Below are 15,348 nucleotides of genomic sequence, written 5' to 3' on the forward strand. Positions count from 1 at the left end.
ATTTCTACTAGCCCTCGTCTTTTTGCCTACTTGATCCTCTGCTGCCTTCACTACTTCACCCCTCAAATCTACCCATTCTTCTTCTACTGTATTTCTTACACCATTTCTGTCAATTGTTCCCTTATGCTCTCCCTGAAACTCTGTACAACCAATGGTTTAGTCAGTTTATCCAGGTCCCATCTCCTTACATTCCCACCTTTTTGCAGTTTCTTCAGTTTTAATCTACAGTTCATAACCAATAGATTGTGGTCAGAGTGCACATCTGCCCCTGGAAATGTCTTACAATTTAAAACGTGGTTCCTACATCTCTGTCTTACCATTATATAATCTATCTGATACCTTCTAGTATCTCCAAGCATTTTCCATGTATACAACCTTCTTTCATGATTTTTGAACCAAGTGTTAGCTATGATTAAGTCAGTCTCTGTGCAAAATTCTACCAGGCGGCTTCCTCTTTCATTTCTTCCCCCCAATCCATATTCATCTACTACGTTTCCTTCTCTCCCTTTTCCTACTATCGAATTCCAGTCACCCATGACTATTAAATTTTCACCTCCCTTGACTATCTGAATAATTTCTTTTATCTCATCACACATTTTATCAATTTCTTCGTCATCTGCAGAGCTAGTTGGCATATAAACTTGTACTACTGCAGTAGGCGTGGGCTTCGTGTCTATCTTGGCCACCATAATGCGTTCACTACGCTGTTTGTAGTAGCTCACCCGCATTCCTATTTTTTTATTCATTATTAAATCTACTCCTGCATTACCGCTATTTGATTTTGTATTTGTAATCCTGTATTCACCAGACCAAAATTCTTGTTCTTCCGGCCACCGAACCTCACTAATTCCCACTATATCTAACTTTAACCTATCCGTTTCCCTTTACAAATTTTCTAACCTACCTGCCCGATTAAGGGATCTGACATTCCACGCTCCGGTCCGTAGAACGCCAGTTTTCTTTCTCTTCATAAGGACGTCCCCGCCCGGAGATCCGAATGAGGGACTATTTTACCTCCGGAATATTTTACCCAAAAGGACGCCATCATCATTTAACCACACAGTAAAACTGCATGCCATCGGGAAAAATTACGGCTGTAGTTTCCACTTGCTTTGAGCGGTTCGCAGTACCAGCACAGCAAGGCCGTTTTGGTTAGTGTTACAAGGCCAGATCAGTCAATCATCCAGACTGTTGCCCTTGCAACTACTGAAAAGGCTGCTGCCCCTCTTCAGGAACCACACGTTTGTCTGGCCTCTCAACAGATACCCCTCCGTTGTGGTGGCACCTATGGTACGGCTATCTGTATCGCTGAGGCACGCAAGCCTCCCCACCAACGGCAAGGTCCATGTTTCATGGGAGGGGGGGACGGACACACATTCCATTTCTGAAATCGTTAGGATAGGAAATTTAATATTCCTAGATCCAGAATGTCAAGAGTGTGCCGAGAATACCAAATTTCAGGCATTACCTTCCACCACGGATAATACAGTGGCCAACGGCCTTTCTTTTAATGACGGGAAGCAACAGCGTTTGCGTAGATTTGTCAAAGTTAAGAGTCAAGGTACACTACCGGAAATAACCGCAGTAATCAATGAGGGACGTACAAAAAACTTATCTGTTAGCATAGCGCGGCCAAATTTGGCTGGAAAACCATGGCCTGATCAGATGAATCGCGATTTCATTTGGTAGGAGCTGCTGGTAGGGTTCGAGTGTGGCGCAAACCTCACGAAGCCGTGGACGCAAATTGTCAAGAAGCCACTGTGCAAGCTGGTGGCGGCTCCATAATGATGTGGGCTGTGTTTACACGTAATGGACTGGACCCTCCGATCCAACTGAACTGTTATTGACTGGAGACAATGTTCATCCGTTCATGGACTTCCTGTTCCCAAACAACCATGGAATTTTTATGGGTGATAATGCACCATGTCACTGGTCGATAATTGTTAGTGATTGGTTTGAAGAACATTCTGAACTACTCGAGTGAGTGATTATGCCACACGGATGCCATCGAACATTTACGGGACATAATCGAGAGGTGAATTCGTGCACAAAATACTGCACCGTCAACACATTTGCATTTACGGATGCCTGTAAAGATATCTTGGATCATTATTTCTGCAGGGGACTTCCAACTTGTTGTGTCCATTCCACATCGAGTTGCTGCACTACACTGCGTAAAAGGAGATCCGTTACTATTTTAGGAGGTATACGATGACTTTTGACACCCCCGTTTATGTTGACGTGATTTCCAGGCAGCGGTTGGCGCAGCGGAAAGAGTAATTCGCAGATCGTAGGGTCGAGTGTCTATAGGAATACTTTTTTATTTGCAAGTTTTACGACATTTATTGTACAAATAAACCGAAATGTACTGTATTTATTAATACTTTCCTAAATTAAATGAAAGGCAAAGGTAAGTTAGGGATGGCAAATAAATTTCCAGGAAGCGATTGTAACTCATAGGTGAGAATCTTTTAAATAAAATTAAATGCTTTTATTCTTCTGCAGCTAATGATTTACACTTTCTGGGATGATATTAATTGTGAAAACAGGGGAAGCAGTAATTTTCTCGGCATCTTGCAATGTTTTAAAGGGCCCGTTTCATAGCTACATTGTTGTTTTAATGTTCCTATTGGAAAGCTGACTTGCTTAACATTCATAAAAGGTTCTTTCTCATCGAACAGTTTGACAGCAAACCGCCATTAACAAACTCCTGTACGCTCGAATTATACTCCTTACTTGGAAAGTTATTTCCCATGTTTTTGTGAATGATGTAAGTACAATTCTTTCATGGATACTGATTTGCAATAGCAAATTTTCCTTTTCATGCCTTGTTTCAAAATATAAATAAATAGAATATAGTGATCATTATTTTTTGTATGGAGCATATATATAATATTAGACCAGAAAATTTTTAAAAAATAATATTTTCGCGTAGGGAGACGACTCCATGGCCATCGTTCTGTAATCTTTCCACTGCGCCAGCCGCTGTCTGGAACCTACACCAAAATAAATGGCAAGATCCGTGCCGAAAATCTTATTTAGGAAAAGCTATTGGTCATGAGGCGTTCCCACTTCTGACACTTCCATTTCCGTTCAAGCCCTGCATTTATCATAAATTCGTACGAAATCTTTGATGATAAACAGGAGCGGTCCCCAGGAAGGCCAAGGAAGACCTCACGAGACATTCAACCAAAGTCATCATATTGCCATCCAGGCTAGACAATATACTCTGCAGATGGAGAGAAGATAATTGAGATCGGCAACCACCGAGTGAAATACTGTCCTGAGAATCTACACTGCGTTGTTGCAAGTGATCATGGAAGTGTAGACTTTAAGAAGTAACAGTGATGGGTGGAATTACCTGCTTTAGCGGAAACGCTGCTGATGTACTGCCCGACGCCAAAGGAATCCAGCAGACTATGGCTGTTGACCGGAATACAATGAGGGCCGTTACCGCAGCCGAGACAACCATCTACAAGTTAAATGCCCAAAAATAAAAGAACAAACGGAGAACAAATTCTGTAGTGCATGTGGTAGATTAGTAGCTGGGTAATTGGCTAAGGATTTAACTTAGGTTTGTAGTAATATATATGTGATTTGTGTGGTCTATTTTAGATTTTCAGATAATAGGCTGTAATTGTGAAGAATAAAGAAATAAATAAAAATAGGTGCCGTCCCTTTGTGAGATGTGCAGTGTCTGCATGGAGAATTGGAAACTGCACGGAGGTCGGCAACACTGCAACTGCCAGCGCTACATGGCACCCTGGGTTACTGCAGTGCTAGTCAACGCACAATTGCCTCAAATCATTTCCGTTCGGCCCTCTTTCCCAGGTTGAAAGCCGGTATCGGTCACACGGCCGGCAGCAGCACCCATTACGTGCCGGAGATAAGGCGCGGTCGCCTATCGATCTCCTGTAGTCATCTTCACTTCTCTGAGCGATAACGCAGGCTCCACTCTAGCTCTTCGGAAGACTGTCGTCAGGTGTGTTTCTGGAGACAGCCTCTGCAGCAAACGGAGGACGCATCACTCAGGACACGCTACAGTAACAGAGAGTGTTTAAGGTGAGTTGCGACTCGTACAATTTGCCTGATAACGGTATAGAGGACTAGATGTTTACGTCTAGTAATGCTTCATGGGATTTTTGTCCATGAAACGATCTTCAGTCTCATGTACCTAGTGATCTCTGCTACAAATGGACGTCTAGCACCAGCAGTCTCAGCATGTCGGTAAAGGTTCTCGTAGTTCGCCTAATTTTAACGTGGCGGTCTCGAAGTGCCAGGTAAACGTGAAAGATAATAGCTGCCGCTCTGCTTCCCCATTAGTGTAGTACATGGGATGTTACGAATTTCAGGAGAAGATCGAAATGAACTGTATCAAAACTGGTGTGAAAAAGGTAGCAGCCCCGCAATGTCAATTCTAACTTTCATAATACTGACAACCTCTCAAGGAAAATGATGATATCTATCGGTATGATGAATGGAAAACACCATTTGAATCACTAGTTATCTTTTATTAATAATGAGTGATTTTCATCTGATTAGCATATCATCTACAGATCTAAACCGGGAAAAGAAAAAATGTGGTCTGACAATACAAACATTACATATGTGTAACACTACAAATAAAACAGATCATCCAAAAGACGCTACAGAATCAGAGAGAGCTCAAGGTGAGTTGCGACTTCCATAGTACGTTTGACCCTAACGTTTAGGTATTTACTTCCACTAAATACGTAAATAACATATTCGTACTTTTGGTATGTAGATGATAAGTACTGCTAATAAATGGAGACAACACTGGTACATAAACAATTCACCAACTGTTAAACAATCGAAACAGAAAACAACAAATCCATCAGTTCCTTACACCTAAAAATAGGCAATGATAATAATCAATATATATCTGAATTTACAGAAAAGCTGCAACTACAGACATTATCTTCAGTAAAAATTCATGCCATACCAGGTTGCATATATGTGCAAACCATACACTTACCGTTGGAAGAATAAGCAATACCAAATGAAATTACATTACTACAACACACATCAAGGACAAAAATTCCATCTAAACGTAGTACTTAAAAGCTACAAAGACCAAAGTCAACATAAATCAGATAACATACATGATGACGAAACACTGAAAAGAGATGAAACACCTAAATCCAAATTGACATATGTACCAGCACCATACGTGGGGAATATATCACACAAAATAAACAGTTTCTTAACGAATACGAAAATACAACTAGCATTTCACACTACCAGTACCTTACGAACGAAGTTGGTATCAGGAAAAAGCGATGGCTTTATCTTTTCTAATTCGGGTGTATACGATATTACCTACGATGACTACTATAGGTTTTAGATCGGACGAACAGTTTCAGTATCAAATTTAAACAATACACTTGAGATTACGAAAGCAACCAGTAAAGTTTATGCCTACACTTAAAAAAATGAAAATCATCGACTAGACATAACAGAAAACGCTCTGGAAAATTCTACATAAGATACCAAAGGGTCAAACCATGAACATTTTGAAAGAACTGGAAAGCTATGTACAGACAAAGATATATCTGAATGACGCCCTAAACGGACAGACGGAACTCAAACAAAAAAATTATCTGGAAAACTTTATTGACACTACAGAAAAAGAAAAGGGATAAACACAACACGATAAACAAAACACAATACACAACATTAACATCACACATCCACATAATGCACAATATCTCCGACAAAAACTGTCTTTGACTGCCTAAGATAATATTAACTTGTAAACATAAAAGTCATTAAAATGATCTGTCATTTGACAACTGACAAAAACTACCACGAAATTTCACCGTTATTCCATAATTCCTTTGCAGAAAGTAAATACGTGTCCAATTAAGAAGACTGCACATGAAAAAACTTGCGCTGCAAGATGATTTATGGACCCCACTACATCTAGATATAAGTATAATATTATAAAATAAAATCTCACAGTACTGTTATAATAGGCGTAGAATAAAATGATGCATAACCGTAATGTCAACACGAACATTTGATAATGGAATATACGACGCAACAAGCTTGTCATGAAGTTATATAATCAACAAGAAATAAGGAATTCGCAGCTAATTTTTTCAAAAGTATAAAGTAGAAAATACCGACAATGGTACTATAAATAACATTAAAACATCACGAACCAAGAGCTGGAAGGGATCGTTTGTCAGTAGTGGTAAGAACGTGACATAAAGCTAAGTAACAACGCGCACAGGATGCGACGCACAAGTCAGTCACCAGTACATTGATTTGAGCTTGGTAATACGCTTCTTCCAGTTCGAGTTTTGATCAGTATGTACACCCAAAAATTCGGAGCATTCTAATCTCCTTATTGTCTCCTGCTCATGAGCTGCAGCAGTTGTTGCTATGATTCAATTCGTTGTACAGAGCTGATTATAGTGCGTTTCCTCAGACTCAAGTAAGACTCGATTTTCAGAGAACCACTAAATAAATCTTCGAAAAACTTCATGAACAGTCTCTTCTGATGCTTTCTTTCTAAACGGATTTATTATAACACTAGTATCATCTGCAAAAAGTACCGATTCTGCTTGTTGAATGTTAAGTGCTTGTTGACACATATAAGGAATAAGAGTGGATTCAAAATTGAACCATGTGGGACTCTTTGTAATTTCTCCCCAGTCTCTAAAATATTTTCCCTTTCCAACATTGTTTGAATTATTCAAGACAACCTTCTTGCTTTACGTTTTTTAAGTATGATTCAATTCCATAAAACTTAAGTTTTTCTAAGAGTATATTGCTTAAGTTTTTAATATTTGGTGGGTGAATGCATAGCCAACGATCTTGCCGCATTAGTTGCACCGGTTCCCGTCAGATCACCGAAGTTAAGCGCTAAAGGGCTGGGCTAGCAGTCGGATGGGCGACCATCCGGTCTGGCAAATGGGGTGCACTCAGCCCTTGTCAGGCAAACTGAGGAGCTGCTTGATTGAAAAGTAGCAGCTCCGTTCTCGTAAACTGACATACGACCGAGAGGGCGATGTGATTACCACGTGCCCCTCCACACCCGCATCCAGAGACACCTGTGGGCTGAGGATGACACTGGGGTCAGTCGGTACCCTTGGGCCTTCATGGTCTGTTCAAGTGGGGTTTAGCTTAGTTTTTAGGGTGGATGGAATCCAAACTGTGATATGCTAAGTAAATTGCTTCTACTTAATTGTGAGACTACTATTCAGTACATTACTTTCGCGAATGTTTTGCAAAAAGATGCCACTAAGGAAACTGATCGATCATTGTTTAAAACGGTCTGCATGTTTTTATCTGATGACTAACTGAAAACCTCAGCTGCCGACAGGTGTTTTTGATATACCTCGATGTGGACAGCTGAAAATGTGTGCCCCGGGATCTCCTGCTTACATGGCAGACGCTGTATCGATCTGAGCCACCGAGGACACAGATGAATAGCGCGACTGCAGGGACTTATCCCTTGCACGCTTCCCGTGAGACTCACATTCCCAACTGTCCACAATTCTACCTATGTATTGTACCTTATAGACATTTGCCCACACACTCATTACTCGCGCACGCTTTGGCTATTCCCGTAAGAGTTTGGGCAACCTGTGCGCATTCGCACAGACGAGGGTCAATGGCTGGGTAGCCTTTAACTATATATACGAAGACAGTAACTTGTTCTCGAAAGAACAGTTACTGTTGATCGCCAAAGCGTGCGCGAGTAATGAGTGTGTGGGCAAATGTCCATAAGGTACAATACATAGGTAGAATTGTGGACAGTTGGGAATGTGAGTCGCACGGGAAGCGTGCAAGGGATATGTTCCTGCAGTCGCGCTACTCATCTGTGTCCTCGGTGGCTCAGATCGATACAGCGTCTGCCATGTAAGCAGGAGATCCCGGGTTCGGGTCCCGGTCGGGGCACACATTTTCAGCTGTCCACAACGAGGTATATCAACAACACGTGTCGGCAGCTGAGGTTTTCTGTTAGTCATCATTTATTCCAGGGAAAAGCTGCACGGTCATCAATAGTAACTGTTCTTTCGAGAACAAGCTACTGTCTTCGTATATATATTTTAATCTGTCTGGGAAACCTCCCTGTGCCAGAGATTACATATGAGGATATTACGTATTTAGTCAGAGCAACTTTTCAGAATTCGGTCTGAGATTCCATCAACATCATATGAGATTTTGTTTTTTAGAATTTTTAACATTTTGTTATTATCACCGAAGAATATTGATGCTACCTCTAGTTGCTTCACGTTTTGTGGAATGACCTTTCTAATAAATTCTTTTGTTCTCAAACTGAACCATTAACCTTATTTTTATTGCTATACTTAGAAAGTGATTTTTGAAAGTACTCGTTGCTTGTGAATTATCAGTCACATTATGTCGTTTAGTTTTACTGTTATGGTATATTCTTCACTGACTGACTGTCCTGTCTCCCGTTTGACAATACCCTATTTACACTGAAGAGCCAAAGAAACTGGTGCACCTGCCTAATATCAAATGTTCAAATGTGTGTGAAATCTTATGGGACTTAACTGCTAAGGTCATCAGTCCCTAAGCTTACACACTACTTAACCTAAATTATCCTAAGGACAAACACACCCATGCCCGAGGGAGGACTCATACCTCCGCCGGCACCAGCCGCACAGTCCATGACTGCAGCCCTCCAGACCGCTCGGCTAATCCCGCGCGGCCTGCCTAATATTGTGTAAGGCCCCTGCGAGCAAGCAGAAGTGCCGCAACACGACTTGGCTTAGCCTCGACTAATGTCTGAAGTAGTTCTGGAGGGAACAGACACCGTGAATCCTGCACGGGTGTCCATAAATCCGTAAGAGTACGAGGGGGTGGAGATCTCTAATGAACAACACGTTGCAAGGCATCCCAGATATACTCAATAAAGTTCATGTCTGGGGAGTTTGGTGGGCAGCGGAAGTGTTTAAACTTAGAAGAGTATTCATGGAGCTACTCTATAGCAATTCTGGACGCGTGGGTGTCGCATTATCCTGTTGGAATTCCTCAAGTCCGTCGGAGCACAATGGACATGAATGGATGCAGGTGATCAGAAGAGATGATTACGTATGGGTCACCTGTCAGAGTCGTATCTAGACATATACGTACGTCCCGTATCACTCCAACTGCACACGCCCCACACCATCAAAGAGCCTCCACCAGCTTTAACAGTCCCTGCTGACATGCAGGGTCTATGGCTGTCTCCATACCCGGACAAGTCCATCCGCTCGATACAATTTGAAACGAGACTAGTGTGACTAGACAATATGTTTCCAGTCATCAACAGTCCAAAGGTGTTGACAGGCCCAGGCGAGGCGTAAAGCTTTGTGTCGTGCAGTCATCAAAGATACACGAGTGAGCCTTCGGCTCCGAAAGCCGATGTTGATGATGTTTCGTTCAATGGTACGCACGCTGTCACTTGTTGATGGCCCAGCACTGAAATGTGCAGCAGTATACGGAAGGGTTGCACTTCTGTCACGTTGAACAATTCTCTTGGTCCCGTTCTTGCAGGATCTTTTTACGGCTCAGAGATGTCGGAGATTTGATGTTTTACCGGATTTCTGATATTCACGGACACTCATGAAATGGTCGTACGGGAAAATCTCCACTTCATCCCTACCTGGCCGGCCGGTGTGGCCGTGCGGTTCTAGGCGCTTCAGTTTGGAACCGCGTGACCGCTACGGTCGCAGGTTCGAATCCTACCTCGGGCATGGATGTGTGTGATGTCCTTAGGTTAGTTAGGTTTAAGTAGTTCTAAGTTGTAGGTGACTGATGACCTCAGATGTTGAGTTCCATAGTGCTCCGAGCCATTTGAGCCATTTTCATCGCCACCTCGGAGATGTTGTGGCCCATCGCTCATACGCTGACTACAACACCACGTTCAAACTCACTTAAATCTTGATAATCTGTCATTGTAGGAGCAGTAACCGATCTAACAACTGCGCCAGATACTCTGTATTATATAGGCGGCTGCAGCGCCGTATTCTGCCTGTTTACACATCTCTGTATTTGAGCCGGCCGGAGTGGCCGTGCGGTTCTAGGCACCACAGTCTGAAACCGCGTGACCGCTACGGTCGCAGGTTCGAATCCTGCCTCGGGAATGGATGTGTGTGATGTCCTTTGGTTAGTTAAGTTTAAGTAGTTCTGAGTCCTAGGGGACTGATGACCACAGCAGTTAAGTCCCATAGTGCTCAGATCCATTTGAACCATCTGTATTTGAATACGCATGCCTACACCAGTTTCTTTGGTGCTTCAGTGTATGTTTTATCTTATTATGCGCATTATCAATTTCTGTAAGGACGTGCATACTTCTGCACATTTTAATGACGTTCCTTATAATTATACGGTATTTTTGTAATACGCAAATAATGTCGGACCTTGACCTATTCTTACCTTCATATAAATTTCACCCTTCCTATTATAAGGTATTTTAATTCCTTTTGTTATCCATGGCTCACTTGTTTTTTAATGAATTTTTTTGATTAATTTTTAAGAAAGCTACTGTCAAATATTGGCAAAAACTCACTGTGAAATAAAATGAATTTGACTATAGCATCTCTTTCTGTGTATACCTCATCCCACACCATCAAGTTTACCATATTTTTAAAACACTACCCCTGTTCTCATTAATAAACCTCACCGCTTGTAAGAATTTGGGTCAGGGCTGTAAGATGCCACATTGTCTATTTCCTGTAATTGTGGCATCCACATAGCAGGAATTTGTATGTACTCCACATCCGTTGTCATATTATCCTAGTACGGATATGTAACAGTAGACTAGTTTAGACACAGATGTTCATATGCATTTTATGAGAAAACATTTATCCTAACCAAAATGCAGTTCTCCGGTACCCTACCAAAATCCGAAATCTGGCATATGTACTCAGTGGTTATAATTGAAGTCTGAGGTCTAATGTGGCCTACAATTATCGTATGGCAGCGAAACTGTGTAGATATGTTAATGCGTTAATGGGAAACCGATTTGAGCTGGAAAACAAATTTCGTGCCATTGTCGCCACCACGTACAAATCTGGCGCTGTACGCTGTTTGTTTGACGGTATGGCATCCACGCTGTCAGCTGACAAGCCAAAACTCAAGTGAACAGTATTGGTAACCAGAAGAGAGACCGAGCACGGACAGTAAATCTGTTTTATGTGAACAGCAGCAGTTATGGTGTTGCATTGAGAGCATCGCCAACTTAAAGGTCTGAGGAGAGGTCCGGCGTCATTAAAAGGTTCAAATAAGATGATAAAGAAATTCGAAAACACGGGTGAGCTTGGTGTGGCATCTGGAAGAGGAATTGTTCTATTCCGTTGGAAGTCATTCACGAGGTTACCATTGCTGTAATTGACCATGCAATGCGTGCCACGAGTGGCGCTAGTTCTCACGAAGTATCACGAGAATTGTCCATGTCATAGTCAATAGAACGCGAAGTTTTGCGGTCTATTTTACGCCAGCACCGGTAAAAGGTCCAGACGGTACAGAAAATGAAACCCCATGATCCGCAGCAACGTCCTGAGTTTGCTCTTCGGTTTCTGACACGAACAGAAGTTGATACGTGGCCGGGCAATATTCTATGGAGTGATGAGGCATATTTTGCACTACAAGGGGCAGTGAATACACAGAAATACCGGATTTGGAGATCTGTTAAACAGCGTGATTTGCACGATGAGTCTCTGCACTCGCCGTATGTTACGGTGCAATGCGGATTCACAAGCATCTTTATTCTCGTTCCGTCCTTCTTTGAAGATGAACTACGTCAAAGCTGAACTGGGTACGTATATGATGTTTGCCCTGTGTCGAATGTTTTTTCGCTACCTTGAATTCTTCGTGCTGTAACTCTACGTAAGTAGTGTTATTGTTCAGCAGGTTACAAAAGTGACACTCGTCGCGCTTTTGTTTGGCAAACACATACACAACAAAATTAAAATAATTTTTATATGCCATACGCAATCGAATCCACCCACTTTTGTAGTGCCCAGTACGTAGCAAAAAGCCAACCGTTCTGAGATTAGCACAGGTGAGATTACTTTAACTATTATTACCAAACTCGGTTAGACTCTAGCGACTGACAGTGACTTTAAGAGTCAATAACATCCACGGTTTACGTGTAAACACAAGGCACCAGCATTATCACTTTCAAACCACGTATACGTAACAGATTCAATTACGTATCGTATTATCAAAACTACTACTTTATTGGCAATTATATTTTTCGCAAATACTCTCAAAAACCACTTTACTTATTATAGCTAAGCTATTCTCTGTAGGAAATCACTGTAATTAATACAAAATAGTACCTTAAATTTAATTAATCCAGTAAAATGTTACGGACTCGTCGGATTATTCTCATATCCTATTACTGATTGCCTAATATAGTGAGACAATTGTTAATATAACTCGGATTTAATTGATTTAATACATTTTGTACGTAATTATTTTTCGAGTCCTGTACTTTAGCTTAAAAATATATATTATCTTTTGTTGACTCAAATATGTGATAAACTTTCTCATTCGGATGCCACTATTACGTAAATAGCGCCTCTCATCTAGAATTCTTAGTACTAAAATATTAACGATAATTTCATTTAATTTTATTTTTTATCTCGCTTTGGATATACTTCCTATTAAATCTGGCCCTTTTTCGCGGTCGTTTGACGTAATTAATTGACAGAGAATGATTAATACCTTTGATTCAAAATTCTGTTACACATCATGCGTACTTATCGTAGCACTGTCCGTGCGGGTGGGAGAGTTTGCGTGTTCCTGTGATGCTGAGAGCTATACCGGTGGTAGCGTGGCTGCTGGCAGGTTCAACCTAGCCGGTCAGGTCTCAGCAGAGGAGCCAGACGAAGTGTGCCTCACAACGACCTACCGTCCCTTCCTCCCTTTCCCTTCCAGTCCCTTCCCTTTCCTTCTTCCCCTCTGTCAGTCTCTTCATTGGTGTAGGAGGCGGGTAATATCGATAGGTAAACACTCACGGCTTCTGTACCGACGAAGCAAGGCACCTGTGATGTGCCTTAAGGGCGTATGTCAGGATACTTCCAGTGGCATATGGCCATTCACTGCATCCCCTCCCTCTTGCCAGTCGTATCGGCCCTACGATCCACTGCCAACCAGAGGCGGAGGACGAGGGAGTGGATCTGCATCTGCGCATCTGCTTGTCCACTTTAAATACCTTCACGCGCAGATGACTCCGGCAAAGTTTCAATGGACTATGAGCTTTGAAAGTCCAGCGGCGATGGAGTACTGATGGTGAGCCAAGGGTTTGGTGTACCTGCTACCAGAGACCCAGTGTGGCTTTCGCCCAAACAGAGACACAGTGGATGCCATATTTGTTGTCAAACAAATGCAAGAGAAAAGCTTAGAGCAACATCGGCCTTTGTTCATGTGCTTTGTAGACCTGGAAAAAGCTTTTGATCGTGTCCCACGGGAAGCTCTCTGGATCATACTAAAGAAAACTGGGTGCCCTGACAAAATTGTCAGTTTGATTCGGCAGTTTCATGAAAACATGATGGCAAAAATCCGCCATGAGGACAAGCTCTCAGAACAGTTTCCCGTGACATGTGGTGTAAAACAAGGCTGTGTTCTGGCTCCCACATTCTTCTCACTTTACTTCGCAGTTGTTATGAGAGACGCGACCAAAGCCTGTAGTAATCAAATTAGTCTCGACACAAGGACAGACAAAAGTGTCTTCAACATCTCTCGCCTCAGAACAAAAAGTCGCGTAACCAAACTATCAGTCTTAGAGATTCTCTACGCGGATGATGTATGCATGATGGCTAATTCTTGCGAAACTCTTCAGACTTACATAAATCTGCTAAATGCCTCCTGCAGAAGATTTGGCTTAGCCATTAGCATCACTAAGACGCAAGTTCTCAAACAGCCACTTAGAGGTCTTAATGCAGATGATTCCAGTATTGAGATAAATAACAAACCCTTGCAAAATGTGTCAAATTTCAAATACCTGGGAAGCCAAATTAGAAGTGACAACAGCCTGACAACTGAAATCGCAGCGCGTATAGCCAGCGCAGCCTCAGCCTTCGGTAAGCTTAATGACCGAGTATGGAAATCACATGATCTCAAACTACAAACAAAAATTGCAGTCTACAAAGCAGTAGTATTATCCACCTTACTCTATGCCTCGGAAACCTGGTGCTGTTACAAAGCTGACATTAAGAAGCTAGATAAATTTCATCTTCGATGTCTGAGATCAATTCTGCGCATCAAATGGGAAGACCGTGTCCCAAACACGGAGATTTTGCGCCGCGTGAAACTGGCTGGTATTGAAGCTTTAATAATGAAACATCAACTGAGATGGAGTGGTCACATAGTACGCATGGATGACAGTAGGCTGCCTAAAGCGGTGTTCTACTCGCAGCTCTCGTGCGGGAAGAGGAGGAAAGGTGGTCAACACCTGCGATATAAAGACACCATTAAACGCCACCTTGCAGCCTGTGGCATTCCAAACAACCGTTGGGAGGAGCTAACATTGCGCCGATCGGAGTGGCGACCAACTGTACATAAGAGCATCGAACAATTCGAGCAAAAGCGTCTAATGAACCTGGATGCTAAAAGCGAGTTCCGAAAATCTCAGCTCAAGCCTGTCTACACGTATACTTACAACTCTGCTGGTCAACTTCACTGTGCTTCATGCAACAGGATATTCAAAGCGAAATTCGGATTCGCGAGCCACATCCGAGCCTAACACAACAAGGACAGAGAAGACTGACGGAGTCGCTGTCGCCGGACACGGCGAGGAGGACATCATCATCATCATCATCACTCGCTGATAGTTTCTCATATGTACAGTTGTGCTCAAAAGTATCCGAACGACCTGAATTGCATTTCGCCTGATTCGCATGCAACCCACATAACGCAGCTGTCTAGCAGCTCCTCTAGTCGCTCCTTGGTACAGTCGTTTGGCTATTGAAAATGGCTCCAACAAGTCACCACTAGAAAACTCCGCTCTGTATCGCAATAATTCAAGATGTAAAGTAATACCACGATACTACAAATATCAGAGAACACCTTATCACAGATAAGACTGCCCTTAAGGCTTGTAAGCTCACATTTAGTGCAATAAATGACATACCTGAAATGTTACCACTCTCATTACTACGTCAGATAGGTAATGCACGTAGTAAGTTCGTCGTATTCATGATTTCCTCTTCAAAGTAACAGACCGTACTTGTTATTTAACACAAAATGGTATTCCAAATTTAAGTTATTCACGAGCAGCTAATTGAGAATATGTATGAACTTCAAATGACACGACGAACCGTCTCGTTCTGCATTTGGATTCAAACCCAGGTCATGCTGACT

At 42.2% G+C, this 15,348-nt stretch overlaps 1 protein-coding gene across 1 annotated transcript in view; it reads left to right on the forward strand.

Moving 5' to 3' along the window:
• The first annotated feature begins 3,927 nt into the window (after positions 1 to 3,927).
• The window catches only part of LOC126203855 (alpha-tocopherol transfer protein-like), a 120,801-nt gene continuing 109,380 nt past the window's right edge, over positions 3,928 to 15,348 (forward strand). Inside the window, exon 1 of the mRNA XM_049938230.1 lies at positions 3,928 to 4,062. The gene's annotated coding sequence lies outside the window, so the exon portion shown is untranslated. The remainder of the gene's footprint in view (positions 4,063 to 15,348) is intronic.

The sequence above is a fragment of the Schistocerca nitens genome, chromosome 9, assembly GCF_023898315.1.
Source record: "Schistocerca nitens isolate TAMUIC-IGC-003100 chromosome 9, iqSchNite1.1, whole genome shotgun sequence".
In the NCBI taxonomy this organism is placed as follows: Eukaryota; Metazoa; Arthropoda; class Insecta; order Orthoptera; family Acrididae; genus Schistocerca; species Schistocerca nitens.